We start from the raw sequence: 19,743 nt of genomic DNA on the forward strand, positions 1-19,743 counted from the left end.
AGAGTCTCGCTTCTTCGCCCAGGCTGGAGTGCAGGGGTGCGATCTCGGCTCACTGCAAGCTCCACCTCCTGGGTTCATGCCATTCTCCTGCCTCAGCCTCTCGAGTAGCTGGGACTACAGGCACCCGCCACCGCGCCCAGCTAATTTTTTGTATTTTTGGTAGAGACGAGGTTTCACCATGGTGAGACCTCGTGATCCGCCTGCCTCGGCCTCCCAAAGTGTTGGGATTACAGGCGTGAGAGAATCCTTTCTTATACTTGACTTTTGAGAGTTTGATTATTAAATACCTTGAGGCTATCTTATTAGGGTTGAGTGTTCTTGGTGTTCCGTGACCTTCTTGTACCTGAATATTGATATCTTTCTCTAGGTTTGAAAAGTTCTCCGTTGTTACTTTTTTTTTATTTTTTTGAGGCAGGTCTTGCTGTGTCACCCAGGCTGGAGTGCAGTGGTGCGATTTTGGCTCACCATAACCTCTGCCTCTCAGGATCAAGTGATTCTCGTGCCTCTGCCTCTTGAGTGGCTGGGATGACAGACGTGCACCACCATGGCCCAGCTAATTTTTTGTATTTTTAGTAGAAATGGTGTTTCACCATGTTGGCCAGGCCGGTCTCAAACTCATGGCCTCAAATGATCCGCCTACCTCGGCCTCCCAAAGTTCTGGGATTACTGGCAGGAGCCACCATGCCCGGCCTGTTTTTACTTCTTTGAATAAACTTTATACCTCAATCATTATCTCTAACTTCTCTTTAAGGCCAAGAACTCTTAGGTTTGCCCTTTTGAGGTGATTTTCTAGGTTTTATATGCATGCTTCATTCTTTTCTATTCTTTTTTCTTTTTTCTCCTTTGACTGTGTATTTTCATATAACTTGTCTTCAAGCTCACTAATTCTCTCTTCTGCTTCATGAATTTTGCTGTTGAGAGACTCTGATGCATTTTTCAGTTTGTCAATTGAATTTTTCAGCTTCAGCACTTTTTCTTGATTTTTTAAAATTATTTTGATTTATTTGTTAAATTTATCTGATAGAATTCTGAATTCCTTCTCTGCTTTGTGTTATCATGACGTTCATTGAGCTTCCTCAAGACAGCTATTTTGAAGTCTTTGTCTGAAAGGTCACATATAGCTGGGTGCGTTGGTTCACACATGTAATCCCAGCACTTTGGGAGACTGAGGCAAGCAGATCACTTGAGATCAGGAGTTCAAGAACAGCCTAGGCAACATGGTGAAACCCTGTCTCTACCAAAAATACAAAAATTAGCCGGGCATGATGGCACATGCCTGTAACCCCAGCTACTCGGGAGGCTGCGGCAGGAGAATCACTTGAACCCAGGAGGCGGAGGTTGTAGTGAGCCGAGATTGCACCACTGCACTCCAGTCTGGGTGACAGAGCGACACTCTGTCTCAAAAAGAAAAGAAAAAAAATTAAAAATAAGTAAATAAATAAATAAATAAAATGAAAGGTCACATATCTCCATCACTCTGGGATTAGTCAGTGGTATCTTATTTATTTCATTTGGCGAGGTCATATTTTCCTGGATGTTCCCGATGCTTGTGATGCTTATTAATATCTGGGCATTGAAGAGTTAGGTATTTATTCCAATCTTCACAGTCTGGGCTTGTTTGTACCTGTCTTTCTTGAGAAGACTTTCCATCTATTGAAAGGGAGTTGAGTGTTGTCATGTGAGACTGTGATCGCTGCAGCCATTATCAGCATTAGGGGGTGCCCTCGAGCTCAGTAACATTGTGACTCTTGCAGACTCAGAGGAATCACCTTGGTTGGCCTCAGTAAGATCAAGGAGAATTCCCTAGATTACCAGGCAAAGTCTTTCACTCTCTTCCCTCACTTTCCGCTAATCAGAAGGAATCTCTCTCTGTGCTGAGCTGCCTGAAATTGAGGAAGGAATGATGCAGGCACTCCTGTGACCCCCACAGCTGCTACTGCTGTGTATCACACCTGAAGCCAGTACGGTAATGGGTCTTGCCCAAGGCCCATGGTAACTACTGCCTGGCTACCACTGATGTATATGCAAATTCCAAGGGCTTCTTAGTCAGCAGGTGATGAATCTTGTAAAGACTGGGTCCTTTCCTTCAGGTCAGCAGGTTCCCTTCTGGCCCAGGCTGTACCTAGTAATGTTGTCTGGGAGGTAGGGCCTGAAATGGTGGCTTCAGGAATCTGCTTGGTACTTTATTTTACTATGGCTGAGCTGGTACCAAAGTTGCAAGACAAAGTCCTCTGTACTCTGCCCCTACCTTTGCCCAAGCAGAAGTCTCTCCCTAAGCTGTACTGCCTGAGGTTGGGAGAGGGATAATACAGGCACTACCTTGGTCACCACTCCTGGTGTCTCACTGGGTCACACACACCAAATCTACTGCCTTCAGGCTCAGTGCAGCAGCATCGCTTGCCCAGGGACTGTAGTCCCAGTGGTCTGGCTACCACTCAAGTTTGTTCTGGGCCCCAGGCCACTTTACTCAGCCAGTGGTGGAGCCAGCCAGAACTCAATTTCCTCCTGCCAGGGCTGATCTAAATGCTACCACCATGGGTGCTGGCAGAATTCTGCCTTGTGTTGTCTTCCACTGTGACAGGGCAGCACTAAGCTCCAATGCAAAGTCCCACAATCAGCCCACCTTGGCCTCCCAAAGTGCTGAGATTACAGGCATGAGCCACCGCACCCTGCCCATACCTTCCTTTTTAAACACAAAAATGAATACTTCATATTTCCTGGCCTTTTCTTGTTTAGTCAGTTCTTTGCAGCAGAAAAGATTTTCTTAAATCTTACCATCTTTTTTTTTTTTTTTCTGAGACAGAATTTCGCTCTTGTTGCCCAGGCTGGAGTGCAATGGTGTGATCTCAGCTCACCGCAACCTCCGCCTCCCAGGTTCAAGCGATTCTCCTGCCTCAGCCTCCCAAGTAGCTGGCATTACAGGCATGCGCCACCATGCCCGTCTAATTTTGTATTTTTAGTAGAGACGGGGTTTCTTCATGTTGGTCAGGCTGGTCGCAAACTCCCAACCTCAGGTGATCCACCTGCCTCGGCCTCCCCAAAGTGCTGGGATTACAGGGGTGAGCCACCACGCCCAGCAAATCTTGCCATCATTTAAAATCCTAAAACTGCTACGCATATTTATATTTGAACTCTGTTGACTTATCATCCTAAATAAAAAAATTTGTGTTCTCTAGTTTTTTTTTGTTTTTTGAGATGGAATCTCACTCTGTCACCCAGGCTGGAGTGCAGTGGCACAATCTCGGTTCACTGCAACCTCCGCCTCCCGGGTTCAAGCAATTCTCCTGCCTCAGCCTCCTAAGTAGCTGCAACTACAGGCACATGCCACCACGCCCGTCTAATTTTTTGTATTTTAGTAGAGATGGGGTTTCACTGTATTAGCCAGGATGGTCTCAATTTCCTGACCTTGTGATCCACCCACCTTGGCCTCGCAAAGTGCTGGGATTACAGGCGTGAGCCACCGCGCCCGGCCATTCTCTAGTTTTTTCTACACGAAATATCCTCAATGACATATAACTTGTTATCAATATGTGGATTTATTGTATTGTTTGAGCTTCCCAGTTTTTCCTACTGCATGTGGTAGGCTAAGTAATGGCCCCTAAAGTTATTCCTGGAACCTGCGGTTGTTAACTCTACTTCATTTCCACATCACTGTCTCCTGTGTCAACTCTCCTTCTGCCTCCCTCTCATAAGAACACCTGACTCCCTTTAGAGCCCATCCATATAATACAAGATAATCTCCCCATTTCAAAATCCTTAACTTTATCATATCCACAATGACCCTTTTTCCGAATAAGACAACACTCATAAGGTCCAGGAATTAGGATGTGGACATATGTTTGGGAGGCATTCAACAATGGACAGTTTGGATTATCATCCTATGTAAAACCTATTGATAATCAGCTTCCATTTTAAATATGAACTTCTGTCATTGCCATTATTGTACTAGTACAGTGAAGTGATTCAGAAGGTAGTAATTTTTTATTGCTAGTCTTAGCAGAACTTTCCACAGGCCTAGGCCTAGCACTAACATTTTCACAACTCAACTTCAAAAAATGCCACATGTGACCATCAGACATATTGGTAAAACATAATTGCTAATTTAAAATGGAAGAGCATTATAAATAAATGAGAATATTATAAGAAATATGAGGCCGGGTGCAGTGGCTCATGCCTGTAATCCCAGCACTTTGGGAGGCTGAGGTGGGCGGATCACGAGGTCAGGAGATCGAGACCATCCTGGCTAACGCGGTGAAACCCCGTCTCTACTAAAAACACAAAAAATTAGCCGGGCGTACTGGCGGGCGCCTGTAGTCCCAGCTACTCGGGAAGCTGAGGCAGGAGAATGGTGTGAACCCGGGAGGCGGAGCTTGCAGTGAGCGGAGATCGCGCCACTGCACTCCAGCCTGGGCGACAGAGCGAGACTCCATCTCAAAAAAAAAAAAAAAAAGAAATATGAAAACCTCACAATACAGTTTACTTCCAACCGAAATCATCCACATTTTGCAATGTTTACAATGGCAAAACTGCAAAGAGTAGCTGAATCATGGCACATAAATGTCCCTCCTTTAGAATAAAAAATTCCCTGTGAGTTGTTTGTTTGTTTGTTTGAGATGGAGTCTCACTCTGTCACCCAGGCTGGAGAGCAATGGCGCGATCTCGGCTCACTGCAACCTCCACCTCCCAGGTTCAAGCGATTCTCCTGCCTCAGCCTCTGGAGTAGTTGGGATTACAGGTGCCCACCACCACTCCCAGCTAATTTTTGTATTTTTAGTAGAGACGGGGTTTCGCCATGTTGGTCAGGCTAGTCTTGAACTCCTGACCTCAGGTGATCCTCCCGCCTCAGCCTCCCAAAGTGCTGGGATTACAGGCTTGATCCACCACACCCGGCCGAGTTTTTATTACATTGATGAAATTTGCTCCCATAAAAGCAGTTGGTGGCTTAGTAGCTTGTAAGAGAGATTGGGCGAGACAATTTGGGAGGGAGAGGTTGATGTCATCAGTCTCCGGTCCTTCCCTCTGTGCAATATAGCAATCACCAATTATCACATCAAAAACTGACAATGAGCCAACTAAATAAACATGGCCTTACCCTGTGCCAACCTATGGGGCTGACCCCATAGGTTGACCTCTTAATGTAATTGCTAACATAGTTTTGGGTTACTGTCCATCACTGTGAGCACTAGCATTGGGCAGTGTATAATGTACCAAAAATGATAGGTTTGTTTTTCAATCACAATTTTTTGCTGGACCATTGGGGTTCCATTGGGTTCCACTGAAACTTGGCTGAAATCCTAATTTAGACATTTGTGTGTAGTAAGTCAAGAACACCTGACTTTTAGTTTTCTTTTCTTTTTTGTTTTTTTCTTCTTCTTATATACATATTCTTGGTACATCAGCATCCCTCCACCTCAGCCTCGTAAGTAGCTGGAACTACAGGAATGTACCACCATGCCCGGCTAATTTTTAAAATTTTTTTTCTAGAGATGAGGTCGCACTATGTTGTCCAGGCTGACATTGAACTCCTGGGCTCAAGTGATCCTTAACACCTTGGCCTCCCAAAATGCTGGGATAATAGGTGAGAGCCACTGCACCTGGCCAGCAGGCTTCTCTTAATACAAGAAATGTGGACAGCCATGGGCTTAGGATATTTCAGGTACATTTCTACATTGATGAGGGGGATCACTTGAAATCCATTAATATGGAGGAATAATCAAGATACCTTATTTTAAGTAAATAGAATGAAAAAAATAAGAATGTTAAGCTAATAGGACTGGTAAAACACAAACTGAATTGACTAGAACTAGAAATGTCAAACTTTAAGAATGTCCAGGACTCTGATTTTAAATATCAAATAATTCTTCCAGAACCTAGGGGATCAATCTTTGTGTGTTTTTCAATTTCTTTAATTCCAAACACTCTCTTTTTTTATTAACAAACAAGAGACCCACAACACATTTTGACATACCTGATGATTTTCCCAGGTGTGGCTTTCTCCCTTTTACCTATTTCACTGCTTCATTGACTGAATTATCTGTTCTTCACTTTCACTCTCATTGCCCCCAATAATTATCCTCAGTCAAATACTTTCTCGTTTTGTCTTCCCTCCCGTTAGCACTCCCATCCCCCTTGAAGTGCAACTATCAGTGATGTTAAGCTGGAGGGAACCATGGAGATCATCTAATCAAACTCCTTTGTTTTGCGGATGAGGAAACAGAAGCTCAGAAAGACTGGTTCAGACCAGTTAGAGGCAGAACCAAGACCACAACTTTTTTCTCCCACATGCTTCCACAGCTCCCCTGCCCACCTCACCTCTTCATTCACCAACTCTTTACATTGCAGCAACGAGGCAGAATAGTGAACCGAATAGTTTATGTAGTAAATAATCACAAAGTAATCCAGACAAAAAGCAGGGAGGCAATTAGAATTGTTAAAAATAGGGCCTCCAAAAAATATTCAGAGCTAATTTCAAATCCTGGTTTTTCTACTAACTGTGTAACCTTAAGCAAGTCACTGAACCCCCTGTTTCTCTGTCTGAAAAATGGGGATAATAGTAGTTGCCTTAGGATTTTGAAGATTAAATCTAGTGATACCTACACAATGTTGTACGGCATATAAGTCAGAAACTGCATTTGGGTTCATGTAAGAGAGAATCCAAATAACAGAGGCTTAACTATCTCACATCCATTAGGATGACCACCATAAAAAAAGAGAAATAAAAAAAAAAGAACAAGTGTTTGTGAGAAATTGGAATCCTTGTGCACTGTTGGTGGGAATGTAAAATGGCCCACTTGCTGTGAAAACCAGAATGTGGTTCCTCAAAAAGTTAAAAATAGAATTATCATATGATTTAGCAATTTCACTTCTGGTTATATACTCCCAAAGAATGTAAAGCAGGGTCCCAAAGCAGTGTTTGTGTACCCATTGTATACCCATGTTAATAGCAGCATTATTCACAATGTTCAAAAAGGTGGAAGCAACCCAAGTGTCCATCAGTGGATGAATGGATAAAAAAAAGGTGGTGTATGCACATAACGCAATTTTATTCAGCCTTCAAAAGGAAGAAAATTCTGACATGTGCTCCAACATGAATGAACCTTGAAGACATAATACTAAGTAAAATGAGCCCATCACAAAAAGACAAAAACTGTGTGATTCCACTTACATAAGGTACCTATAGTAATCGAATTCATTGAGACAGAAAGTAGAATGGTGGCTGCCAGGGGCTGGGGAAAGGAGAGACTAGGGAGTTTTTTAAGGAGTATAGAGTTTCAATTTTGCGAGATAAGAAGAGTTCCAGAGATGGTTGGTGGTAATGGTTGCACAACAATGTGAATGTACTTAACATTATCTACTTGTGCAACTAAAAATGGCTTTAATGGTAAACTATATGTTATGCATATTTTACCAAAAATAAAAAACAATTCTGCTATAACAAATAAACAGTACATCTTATAAAAAACAAGAATAGTAACAGATGCTTAATCAAACAGAGATTTATTTTTCTTATGGAACAAGAAGGCTGGGGGAAGGCAGTAGAAAGCCAGAATGGACTTCTCTTATGCCATTAGGGACCCAGGAGCCTTCTGCCTTTCTGCTGTGCCAGTATTCGTGAGGTAGACCTGTTTCTGTCCCTCTGCATCCATTCTCTTGTTCTTCTGTTACTAATAGAATTTTACCTGGATTTCCTGGCCTCTCTCTCAGCTCGGTGAGGTCATGTGACTAAGTAGAAGCTAATGGGGTATGAATGGAAATAATGTGTACCCCTCTGGGTCTTAACATCATCAGAACCAGGTGTGTGCTTTCCTGGTCTCTACCCCCCTTCCCAAAGGCCATGAAATGGTGAAGGTGAAGAAAATGCATTCATCACAGAGATGGAAGCCACATCGTGAATGGCAGAGGCCTGAATTGCAAACTCTAGAGACAGAGAAATAAACTCTCTTATCTAAGACACTGTACTTTCAGTCTCTTTGTCACAGCCAATTAGCCTATAGCCCAATTAACATATAGACTGACCCTAACTTTTGATGGCTTGACTTAAAAATTTTGGACTTCATGATGGTATGCATCAGTAGAAATCGTATATCAAGTACTCATCAGCCATTGTGTTTTCACTTACAGTACAGTACTCAATAAATTACATAAGATATTCAAAACTTTTTTATGTAATAGGCTTTGTGTTAGATGGTTTTGTCCAACTCTAGGCTAACATTAGTGTTCTCAGTGCGTTTAAGGTAAGCTAGGTTAAGCTATGGTGTTCTGTAGGTTAGGCGTACTACATTAATTTTTTTCTGAGAGATGGCATCTCACTGTGTTTCCCAAGCTGGTGTCAAACTCCTGGGACCAAACAATTCTCCTGCTTCGGCCTCCTAAAGTGCTGGGATTACAGGCATAAGCCACTGTGCCCACCCTGATGCATTTTTGACTTACGATATTTTCAATTTACGATGGATTTATTGGGACGTAAACCAAGGAGCATCTGTATTAGCACCTGGTTTTCATTGTCTCAGTTGCTTCATGGGTACAACATAGCTAATTCATCTTCAATTTATGTTTGTATTCCATACGTGAATAAGGAAACGACAGGGAAGAAGATGCAATGTCTATGGGAGACAAGCAACTTCCCAGCAATTCCCTGCCAATTATGTATCAAGGTCTTATTTACCAGACCTGTGTAGTGTGGCCACCCCTAGCTGCAAGAGAGGCTAGGTGTGTGAAGTTCTTTTTCTTTGTGCACATCATTGTCTTAAAATCAGGATTCTATTAGTAAGGAAGGTGTTAATTAGTAAGGAAGGTGGATATTGGGTGGCAATTATTAGTGTAAGCCACAGTAAGTTAACAACAATGGTTTATTATTATTAAAATACTATTACATTATCATAATTAACAAATTCATCATTGGGATCGGGTCAAAATTAATTTTCCAGTGTTAACTTTGAAGGTATTGATATTTTCATTTGAACCACCATAGAATTTGACAAAGACTAGGAGCTTGTTATAACAAGGCAATTATGTAATTATTATAGCTCTGTTTATTCATTTGTTTATTCATATTCTTCTGTACTTACTAAGTGCCAGTCATTGTATTAGCTATTAAACAAAAGGAAGAGAGCAACATGGGGACATAAGTCATAATCTTGATACAAAAACCAGGATAGTTCAAGAAAGGAAATGTATAGACCTGTCTCACTCATGAGCATAATTCCAAATATCTTAAACAAAATAACTGGCAAAATTATACTGAGCAAAAGACTTACACAGATTACTTACCTTATGATTCCACTTATAGGACATTTTCCAAAGGTCAAAACTAATTTACGGTGAGAAAAATCAGAAATGTGTTTGTCTCTGGTCGGGTTGGGGCAGAAATTGACTGGGATGAGACACAAATAAATTTTAAGGATAATGGTAGTGTTTCATATCTTGATAAAAATTTGATTTTCACAATGTACATATTTAAGTTTCACAGTTTATGTATTTGGAGTTGATACCATTCAAGAATGCTAAAGCCAAACACCTCTATTATGTTGAAGAGTAACTCTTGCGGTATAATGCAGAAAATGTCCTAGAGGATGGTGAGACTCCTCTCCTGCATTCAGTTAGCATTTACTGAATGCCTGCTCTGTACATATTGTGTGTTAGGTGCTAGGGGCAAAAAAAATGTGTTAAGATAGAGTTCTTGTCTTAAATAAGTTGTTCTTAAACTAGAGGTTTTTATCAGATGCCTTGGGGAGCTAAAAAAAAAAAAAAGGCTGGAAGCAGACCGAGTATAAATATGCACAAATATTGTTATTAGAAACAGTTAAAAAGATAGAATCTGGATTCTAAAGTGTTAAAGAGGATGCAGCGAGTGTAGAATATATGTAAATGATTTGGCAGAATATTCTTTCTCATTTCAGATAATTTTATACTTAACAGCCGTGATTACAACATATGTCTATTCTAACACTGCTCAATAGCTACATTTCATAAGCTTGTGATAAAATTGGGTAAAAAGATACAGGATTTTTTTTCTTTGAGCTTTTCTGTAAACATAACTCCCCATTATAAGTATCTGACTCCCCATTGTAAGTATCAGAAATGTACTCTATCCTTGAATTATGAAAATCCGTGTCCCTTTTGTTCTCAAAAGAACCACCTGCATATTTAAAGCTGTCATCATTCATTCATTCACTTCATAATGAATGAATGAATTATGAACATTCATTCATAAATTCATAATTTAAAGCTGTCATAATTCGTTCATTCATTTATTCATTCATTCATTTCACAGGTATTTTTGGTGAGTCCATAGAACAGACACCGTTCCAGGAACTTGAGATACATCAGTGAACAGAATTAAGGTCCTTGACTTCGTTCAGCTTATGTTCTACCCAGAGAATTCAGACACAAACAATACTCTTAATAGGTTAGTAAATTATATAGTAGGTACAAAAGTTATAAGTGCATTAATAAAACATTATGTTTTAATTTTAAAAAGCACAGTAAGGGAAACCAAGAGTGCCTAAAGGTGGGGTGAGGGGAGCTACAATTTTCAGAGGAGCAATCTAGGCAGGACTCATTGAGATGACAGCATTTAAACAAAGACTTGAAGGAGGTGAGAGAATTAGCTATGTGAATCTGCAGAAGGAGCCATCCTGCAGCAAGAACAGCCAGTGTGAAGGCTTTGTTTCTGAGGCACGCCAAGTGTGCTTAAGAGGGACTGGGCAGCCAGGGTGGCTGAGGCTGAGTGAGCAAGAGGCAGGGTAGGAGATGAGGCCAGAGAGGAGCGGGGCAGTGGAACAGATCATCAGGGCTTCGTAGCCTAGTAGAGCGTTTGACTTTTACTGTAAGTGAAAGGGGAAATGATTTGCAGGGTTTTGAGCAAAGGAAAAACAAGGTCTGATTAAACTTTTTTTTTTTTTTTTTTTTTTTTTAGAAAGGGTCTCTGCCACCCAGGCTGAAGTGCAGTGGTGTGATCTCAGCTTACTGCAGCATCCATCTCCAGAGCTCAAGCGATCCTGCCACCTCAGCCTCCCAAGTAGCTGGGACTAAAGGTGTGCACAACCATGCCCAGATGATTTCTGTATCTTCTGTATAGACAAGGTTTCATCATATTGCTCAGGCTGGTCTTGAACTCCTGGGCTCAAGTGATCCTCCCACTTTGGCCTCCCAAAGTGCTGGGATTACAGGTGTGAACCACTGCACCCTGCCTGACTAAACTGTTAAAAGATCTCTTTGATGGTTATGTTGAGAATAGATGGAAAAAGAGCAAAACTATAAGCAGAGAGACAATAGGAGGCTATTCCAGTAATCCAGATATCGGAGGGACCTAAATCTGTCTTGCAGCCTGTTCTCTTGCCTATCAGAGACACAAAGAGATAGAGGCATATCACTGAGGGATGTGGTGAAAGAAGTAACAAGCACAAATCTAGGAGGCGGTCTCCCAGCTTTTTAGTGTTACCACATATAAGTGTTTTTGTTCACCTGGTGAGTTAGCTTACTAGAGAGGTAACAGCTCCTAGGTGTAAGACCCAATACAGGTCTTATCTTACACCTAAGCCTGATAATGACAAGATCTGGGCACCAACAAAGTAGCACTGGGGAGACTGGCCAGGGCTGGTGACACTAAGCAAGGGGAACCTAAAGGAGGAGGGGAAACAATGATGCTGAGGGCATGCTTCATTCATTCAAGAGATATTTATGAGTATTTGGAATGTGCTAGAAACTCTACTAGGCAGTAGAAAAAAACAGAAGATATAGTACCTGTCCTTAAAAAGCTTGCAATCTAGTTGAGGAGACCAAAACAAAAACAAAAACAAATAATTGTGCATCAGTGAGATAACTACAATATTTGAAGTGTGGGCCAGGCACTGTGGCTCACACCTATAATCCCAACACTGGGAGGCTGAGGCAGCCAGATAGCTTGGGTCCAGGAGTTTGAGACCAGCCCAGGTAACATAGCAAGAATTCATCTTTACAAAACTAAAAAATTAGCTGGGCATGGTGGTGTGTGCCTATAATCCCAGTTACTTAGGAGGCTGAGGTGGGAGGATTGCTTGAGCCAGGAGGTCAAGGCTCCAGTGAGCCATGACAGTGCCCTGCACTCCAGCCCAGAAGACAGAGCAAGAAGACCCTGTCTCAAAAAAAAAAAAAAAAAAAAGAAAGAAAGAAAGAAAAGATATTTGAAGTGTGAACTAGGTAACCAATGGCACAAAGGACTCATTGGTTAAATTTGTCCAAGAGATCGAGGAAGGCTTCATATAGGAAAGGACACTTGAGTTTGATGTTGAAAGATGTGTTTATCAGTTAGTCAAAGGGGGCTGGCATTCCGGGAAGTAGAAAGTATGCAAAGATGCAAATGTAGATCTAGATATATGAAAAGTATGGTCATCTGGAAAAGCATGTTCTTTTTCAGGAAGTACAGGTAGTTCAATATGGCTCAATTTTAAGTGTGCAAAGGAGAATGGCAGGGAATGAGTCCTGAGAGGTAAGCAGAGGACAAAACTCAAAGGGCTTTGTCAGTTGGGCAAAAGAGTTTGGACCTTATCCATGTAGTGACCCCATGATTTTCTACTCAACATCAATTTTACCCACTTCTGTTGTGTAACATCCAAGTGGTATGGAAGATTGAACCCCCAGCTCTGGGAGCATATTCTGAATACTCTAAGCTACTTTAATAATCCCATGCTCCTTGTCAGTGATTGGCTCAGGATCTCAGACCTGAACCCATCCCTGGATGGCATTCCCTTAACCAGAGAGATAGGGTCAGAAATTGTACATATGGTGAAATATGAGCTAATACAATTTAAGTTTTCTGACAGTTTCCAGATAAAATTTTTTAACTCCCAAGACTGAAACACAAGAAGGGGCAGTTTTTCCTCTCTCACTGGACATCATACTATAAGTGTGAGTGCCAAAACTACTGTGGATACCTTTCAACTAGCCTGAAGAACGAAACTGATAGTGGAGAGACAGACATGAGAGAATTGCAGGGAAATGGTGCTGGAGCCTAGATTAAGCAAACGCTACCTTCTCTCTGAACTTCCCATGACATGAGCCAAGAAGTTTTCTGGTTGAGTTTCCTTACTGAATAGGTTTGAGATAAGGTTTCTATTATGTGAAACATGAACAACCCTAACTCATACATCCCAGTAAGGAAATAGATATCAGTTTTTGTTTCACAAAGATCATTCTGGTGAATTGGGAGGGGGTAAAACTAGAGATAGGGCTTAGCCAAAAGGTGATTGAATTATTGAAAAAAGATGAGGAAACCATGCATTTAAACTATACCATAGGGGCCGGGTGTGGTGACTCACACCTGTAATCCCAACACTTTGGAGGCTGAGGTCGGTGAATCATTTGAGGTCAGAGTTCGAGACCAGCCTGGCTAACATGGTAAAACCTCACCTCTACTAAAAACACAAAAATTAACTGGGTGTGGTGGTGCACGCCAATAATCCCAGCTACTCAGAAGGCTGAGGCAGGAGAATCGCTTGAACCCAGGAGGCGGAGTTTCCAGTGAGCCAAGATTGTGCCACTGCACTCCAGCCTGGGCAACAGAGTGAGACTCCATCTCAAAAATAAATAAATAAATAAATAAAATTAAACAAACCATACCATAGGGATGGGTGAGAAGGAATGGATATAAGACTATTTAGGTAATGAAAAGAACATGATTTAGTCATTGGCTATAGGGATGAATGAGAAGAAATTTTAATAATCTCCAGTTTTCTATTTTGGAAGACTACTTGTATAGTGGTAACATTCAGAGAGAGAATAAGATCAGGGAAAATAATAATGGCTTGCTTCTTCATCTGAATAATGGGAGTAACCATGCCTACCCCCTACAGTTGTTAGGGGTATTCAGTGATATATAGTACCTGGAACATAAGAGACACTCCATAAATGATAATTATATTGCCCTATTATCTAAAATCCTTCTCTGACCTACTCAGTCTCCTCCCATCTTTCAATATTAATCTCAAATGCCTCTCTTGCAAAGTATTTTCTACTCTCCCAAACTAGATGTAGTATTTTGTGCCTGTGATCCCTTCCTGATACCAACCGTACAGCCCCATCCCTTTTATGAGGCAGCTCAGTCTGTACCCTCTTCTTTATTATGAGGTGTTTTTTTTGACGATTTTTTTTTTTTTTTGAGACAGAGTCTCACTGTGTCACCCAGGCTGGAGTGCAGTGGTGCAATCATGGCTCACTGCAACCTTTGCCTCCCAGGTTCAAGCAATTCTCCCGCCTCACCCTCCTGAGTAGCTGGGATTACAGATGTACGCCACCACACCTGGCTAATTTTTATATTTTTAGTAGAGACAGGTTTCACCATGTTGGCCAGGCTGGTCTTGAGCTCCTGACCTCAAGCGATCCACCCACCTTGGCCTCCCAAAGTGCTCGGATTTCAGGAATGAACCACCGTGCCCTTTCAACTGTAGCCTTTTTATCTTGATATCTGCTGCACTCAAGAAAACAGTGCTCTACACACATGATACACATGTGCCAGTTTCTTGGCATGTTCCTAATTTCTTCTACTTGTTGAGTTACCTTGTCATTAAAGATTTGGATAAAATGGGCTTAAAATCCCATCGTTTTGTTATTCCTGGAAATTCTTGCAAACCTATATTGTATAGTAGCTGAGGAAATTAGACTCTAGAAACAGTTCATCTGGATCCAAATCCTGGTTCTACCATTTATTAATTGTGCATCTTGGGAAAATTATTTACTCTGCTGGTGCCTCAGTGTCCCTATCTTTATTTTATTTCTATTTTATTTATTTATTTATTTTTATTTTTTTGAGACGGAGTCTCGCTCTGTTGCCCAGGCTGGAGTGCAGTGGTGCAATCTCGGCTCACTGTAAGCTCCACCTCCTGGGTTCACGCCATATTCTCCTGCCTCAGCCTCCCGAGTACCTAGGACTACAGGCGTCCGCCACCACACCCAGCCAATTTTTTTGTATTTTTAGTAGAGACGGGGTTTCACCGTGTTAGCCAGGATGGTCTCGATCTCCCGACCTCATGATCTGCCCACCTTGGCCTCCCAAAGTGCTGAGATTACAGGCGTGGGCCACTGAGCCCGGCCAACTGTCCCTATCTTTTTCTTTTCTTTTTTTTTTTTTGGTTTTGTTTTTTTTGAGACGGACTCTCGCTCTGTCGCCCGCGCTGGAGTGCAGTGGCGCAATCTTGGCTCACTGCAAGCTCCGCCTCCCGGATTCACCCCATTCTCCTGCCTCAGCCTCCCAAGTAGCTGGGACTACAGGCGCCCGCCACTAGGCCCAGCTAATTTTTTGTATTTTTAGTAGAGACGGGGTTTCACCATGTTAGCCAGGATGGTCTCGATCTCCTGACCTCGTGATCTGCCCGCCTCGGCCTCCCAAAGTGCTGGGATTACAGGCGTGAGCCACCGCGCCCGGCCCTGTCCCTATCTTTAAAACAGGGAAGATGTGCCGAGCACGGTGGCTTGAATCCGGAAGGCGGAGGTTGCAGTGAGCTGAGATTGCGCCACTGCACTACAGCCTGGGTGACAGAGCAAGACTCCATCTCAAAAAAACAAAAACAAACAAACAAACAAACAAAAAACCAAGCACAGGGATGATGGTAATAAGAACTCCTACATTGTAGCATTGTGTACATTCAGTGAGTTAATATGTGCAAGCCACTTATAACAGTTCCTTACACGTTGTAATTGCTGTCAAAGCATTAGCTATTTCATAATATTTCTTCTGTTTGAACCTTTACTCCAAATTCCTGCTTATGTCGATATTTTGGCCTCAGCCACAGAGGGTCAAGTTAATTCATTAAACACCTTCTGTGGCACATTATCTTCATTGATCCACCAAAAGCCTCTTTTTCATTTTATTCATCCATCTTTCCCACTCCCATTCTCCTCTCTTCCTCCACATACACCTTACATATCTGTTTATTTGTAAGTATTTGTATAAATTGTGGGGGTTTTTTGAAACAGGGTCTTGCTCTGTTGCCCTGGAGTGCAATGGCACAATCACGGCTCACTACAGCCTCAACCTCCTGGGCTCAGGTGATCCTTCCACCTCAGCCTCTCTAGTAGCTGGGACTACAGGTGTGTGTTACCATGCTCAGCTAATTTTTAAAAAAAATTTTTTTTAGAGACGGGGACGGGGTTTTGCCATGTTGCCCCGGCTGTTCTCCAACTTCTGGGCTCAAACAATCCACCTACCTCCATCTCCCAAAGTGTTGAGATTACAGACGTGTATTCTTGTAAAATTTTTATGGCTACTTTATGCAGTCTTATAGGTGATGGCATGCCTTAGTGTGTGTCTTTGTGTGTGTGTGTGTGTGTGTGTTTGTGTATCTGGCTTGAGTTTCATTGGGCTTCTTGGACCTGTAGATTTATAGTTTTCATCAAATTAGGAAAATTTTGTTCATTATTTCTTCAAATATTGTTTTATGTCTTTCCACTCTCTTCACCTTAGGGGACTCCAAATACACATATTAGACTCCTTGAGATTTCTCTGTGGGTCACTGATGCTCTTTCCATTCCTTTACAGTTTTATTGGGGTACAACTGACATGTTGTAGACTACCCCTGTGGAAAGTGTACAATGATTAAGTTTTCACAGGTTTTCACCTGTGAAACCATCATTAGGAACGAGAATCTAAACATACCCATCACTCCTAAGCTTCCCTATGCCGTAGTGGAATCTTTCCTCCTTCCCACTCTCAACCCCCTCATTCCCAGACAACCACTAATCTGCTTTCTATCATGATAGATTAGTTTGCATTTTCAAAACATTATATAAATTAAATCATTAAGGCAGGGCTTGGTGGCTCACACCTGTAATCCCAGCACTTTGGGAGGCCAAGGCAGGCAGATCATGAGATCAGGAGATCGAGACCATCCTGGCTAACACGGTGAAACCCCATCTCACTAACAATACAAAAAAAAAATTAGCCGGGTGTTGTGGCAGGCGCCTGTAGTCCCAGCTACTCAGGAGGCCGAGGCAGGAGAATGGCATGAACCCAGGAGGCAGAGCTTGCAGTGAGCCGAGTGAGCCACCGCACTCCAGCCTGGGCGACAGAGCGAGACTCCGTCTCAAAAAATAAAAATAAAAATAAAAATAAAAAAATAAATAAAATAATTAAATTCATGTTCATTTTTTGTCTGGTTTATTTCACTCAGAATAGTTTTGAGGTACATCTATGTTTTTGCATATGTCCGTAGTTTCTTCCTTTTAGTTTATGAGCAGTATTCTATCAGATGAATGTGCCACAGTTTAATCATTCATCTGTTGATGGGCATTTAGGTGGTTTCCAGTTTGAGGCTATTACAAATAAAAAGTGCTATGAATATTTCCATATAACTCTTTGTATAGGCATATGTTTTCAGTTCTCTTGTGTAAATACCTACAAGTGGAATGGCTAAATCATGTTATATGTGTTACTTTTTAAGAAATATCTAAAATGTTTTTCCAAGCAGTTGTACCATTTTGTATTTCTACCAGCAGTATATGAGTGCTCCAGTTCCTCCACACCATCACCAAATAGTTGGTCTGCTCACCGTAATTTTAGACATTATCATATGTATGGAGTGGTGTCTCATCTGGTTTTCATGTGCATTTCATGTGCTTATTTGCCAGCACGTGAAAAGTTGTTCAACACTTTAGTCATTAGGCAAATGCGCATGAAAACCACTTCTCTGACATCCCTATTCAAATATTTTGCCCACTTTTTAATTGCTTGTCTTTTTAAAATTGAGTTTTGCGTGTTTTTTGTTTTTTGTTTTTGGTGTTTATTTCTTTATTTTTATTTTTTGTAGAGAGTGTGGTCCCAAACTCCTGGCTGCAAGCAACCCTCCTGCCTCAGCCTCCCAAAGTGCTGGGATTACAGATGTGAGCACCACACCCAGCCATTTTATTTTATGCTTTGCCTCACTGTAATTAAAAGATCCTAAATATGGTGTAGCTTAGAGAAGAGAGACATAGCAAACATCCATTGAGTTCTTCTTTTTTTTTTTTGAGAGTCTCGCTCTGTCACCCAGGCTGGAGTGCAGTGGCACGATCTCGGCTCACTGCAAGCTCCGCCTCCCAGGTTCACACCTGGGACTACAGGCACCCGCCACCATGCCCGGCTATTTTTTTTTTTTTTTGGTATTTATTGTTCATTCTTGGGTGTTTCTCGGAGAGGGGCATGTGGCAGGGTCATAGGATAATAGTGGAGAGAAGGTCAGCAGATAAACACGTGAACAAAGATCTCTGGTTTTCCTAGGCAGAGGTCCCTGCAGCCTTCCTTCCGCAGTCTTTGTGTCCCTGGGTACTTGAGATTAGGGAGTGGTGATGACTCTTAACGAGCGTGCTGCCTTCAAGCATCTGTTTAACAAAGCACATCTTGCACCGCCCTTAATCCATTTAACCCTGAGTTGACACAACACATGTTTCAGAGAGCACGGGGTTGGGGATAAGGTTATAGATTAACAGCATCTTTGGGTGTTCTTTATATAATCTGGATACAAGTACTTTATGAGATAGGATTTGTAAATATTTCCTCCTAGTCTGTGGTTTGTCTTTTCATTCTCTTTCAAAAAGCAGAAGCTTGGCCGGGCGCGGTGGCTCACGTCTGTAATCCCAGCACTTTGGGAGGCCGAGGCGGGCGGATAACGAGGTCAGGAGATCAAAACCATCCTGGTTAACACAGTGAAACCCCGTCTGTACTAAAAATACAAAAAATTAGCCAGGCGTGGTGGCGGGCGCCTTGTAGTCCCAGCTATTCGGGAGGCTGAGGCAGGAGAATGGCGTGAACCTGGGAGGCGGAGCTTGCAGTGAGCCGAGATCACGTCACTGCACTCCAGCCTGGGCGACAGAGCAAGACTCCGTCTCAAAAAAAAAAAGCAGAAGCTCAAATTTTTCTTTTATGGATTGTGCTTTTGTTATTATCCACAAAATTCTTGCCTAACCCAAGATCACAAATAATTTTTCCTGTTTCTCTCTAGAAGTCTTATACTTTCTGATTTTACTTTTATGCTTATAATTCATTTTGAGTTAATTTTACAATATTGTATAGGAAATTGATCAAAGTTTTTTGACATATTTATATCCAATTGATCAAGCATCATTTGTTGAGAAGACTATGAAAATTTACATAGAAAATTACAATGAAAATTTAATGGCAAGCAATTTGCCTAATAATACACTTGCCTAAAAGTCATGTTTTCTGGCACAAGCATACATATGTAACAGACCTGCACGTTGTGCACATGTACCCTAGAACTTAAAGTATAATTTAAAAAAAAAAAATCACGTTTTCAAATTTGCAGTGATTCATATATGGCAAAACATCCTCAGGCTATAGGGGAAACAAAATTAGGAGCCCTATATTTCCTAATTCAGTTTTGTAACAAAAGCCAGAGTCAAAAAATGTAATTTAACAACTTAATAAGGAACCTAGAAAAATTAGGAAAAGTCCTGTTATTGTATTTTGAGATTGACAAAGCACTGAGCTGGTCATTACATCTTGTTATATAAGGATGAACATGGGGACGTAATTACAAGATCATCCCCTTGGAGGCAGTAAGAATGTAAACATTAAGCAAATGAGGGTTAAATCCTTTATTATCACATTTATACGTACCATTATTTTGTTATGAAGGAAATGCGTTTTGGCAAATTTTGGTTACCAGAAGTTTCCTTGAGATATCTTTATGTGACGGTATTATGTCTCCTTAATCTCAAGACTATTCACGCACAATATTTGTTATAAGAAATTATATTTGTGATATACATTCA

General features: G+C 41.6%; 1 long non-coding RNA gene across 1 annotated transcript in view; it reads left to right on the plus strand.

Annotated features, from left to right (window-relative positions):
• The window catches only part of LOC117976076 (uncharacterized), a 29,876-nt gene extending 10,938 nt beyond the window's left edge, over positions 1 to 18,938 (plus strand). The window contains exons 2-3 of the long non-coding RNA XR_004666628.3: positions 10,274 to 10,408; positions 10,919 to 18,938. This is a non-coding gene — a long non-coding RNA (uncharacterized LOC117976076). The remainder of the gene's footprint in view (positions 1 to 10,273; positions 10,409 to 10,918) is intronic.
• Positions 18,939 to 19,743: the final 805 nt, after the last annotated feature.

The sequence above is a fragment of the Pan paniscus genome, chromosome 1 (genome assembly GCF_029289425.2).
Source record: "Pan paniscus chromosome 1, NHGRI_mPanPan1-v2.0_pri, whole genome shotgun sequence".
Lineage (NCBI taxonomy): Eukaryota > Metazoa > Chordata > Mammalia > Primates > Hominidae > Pan > Pan paniscus.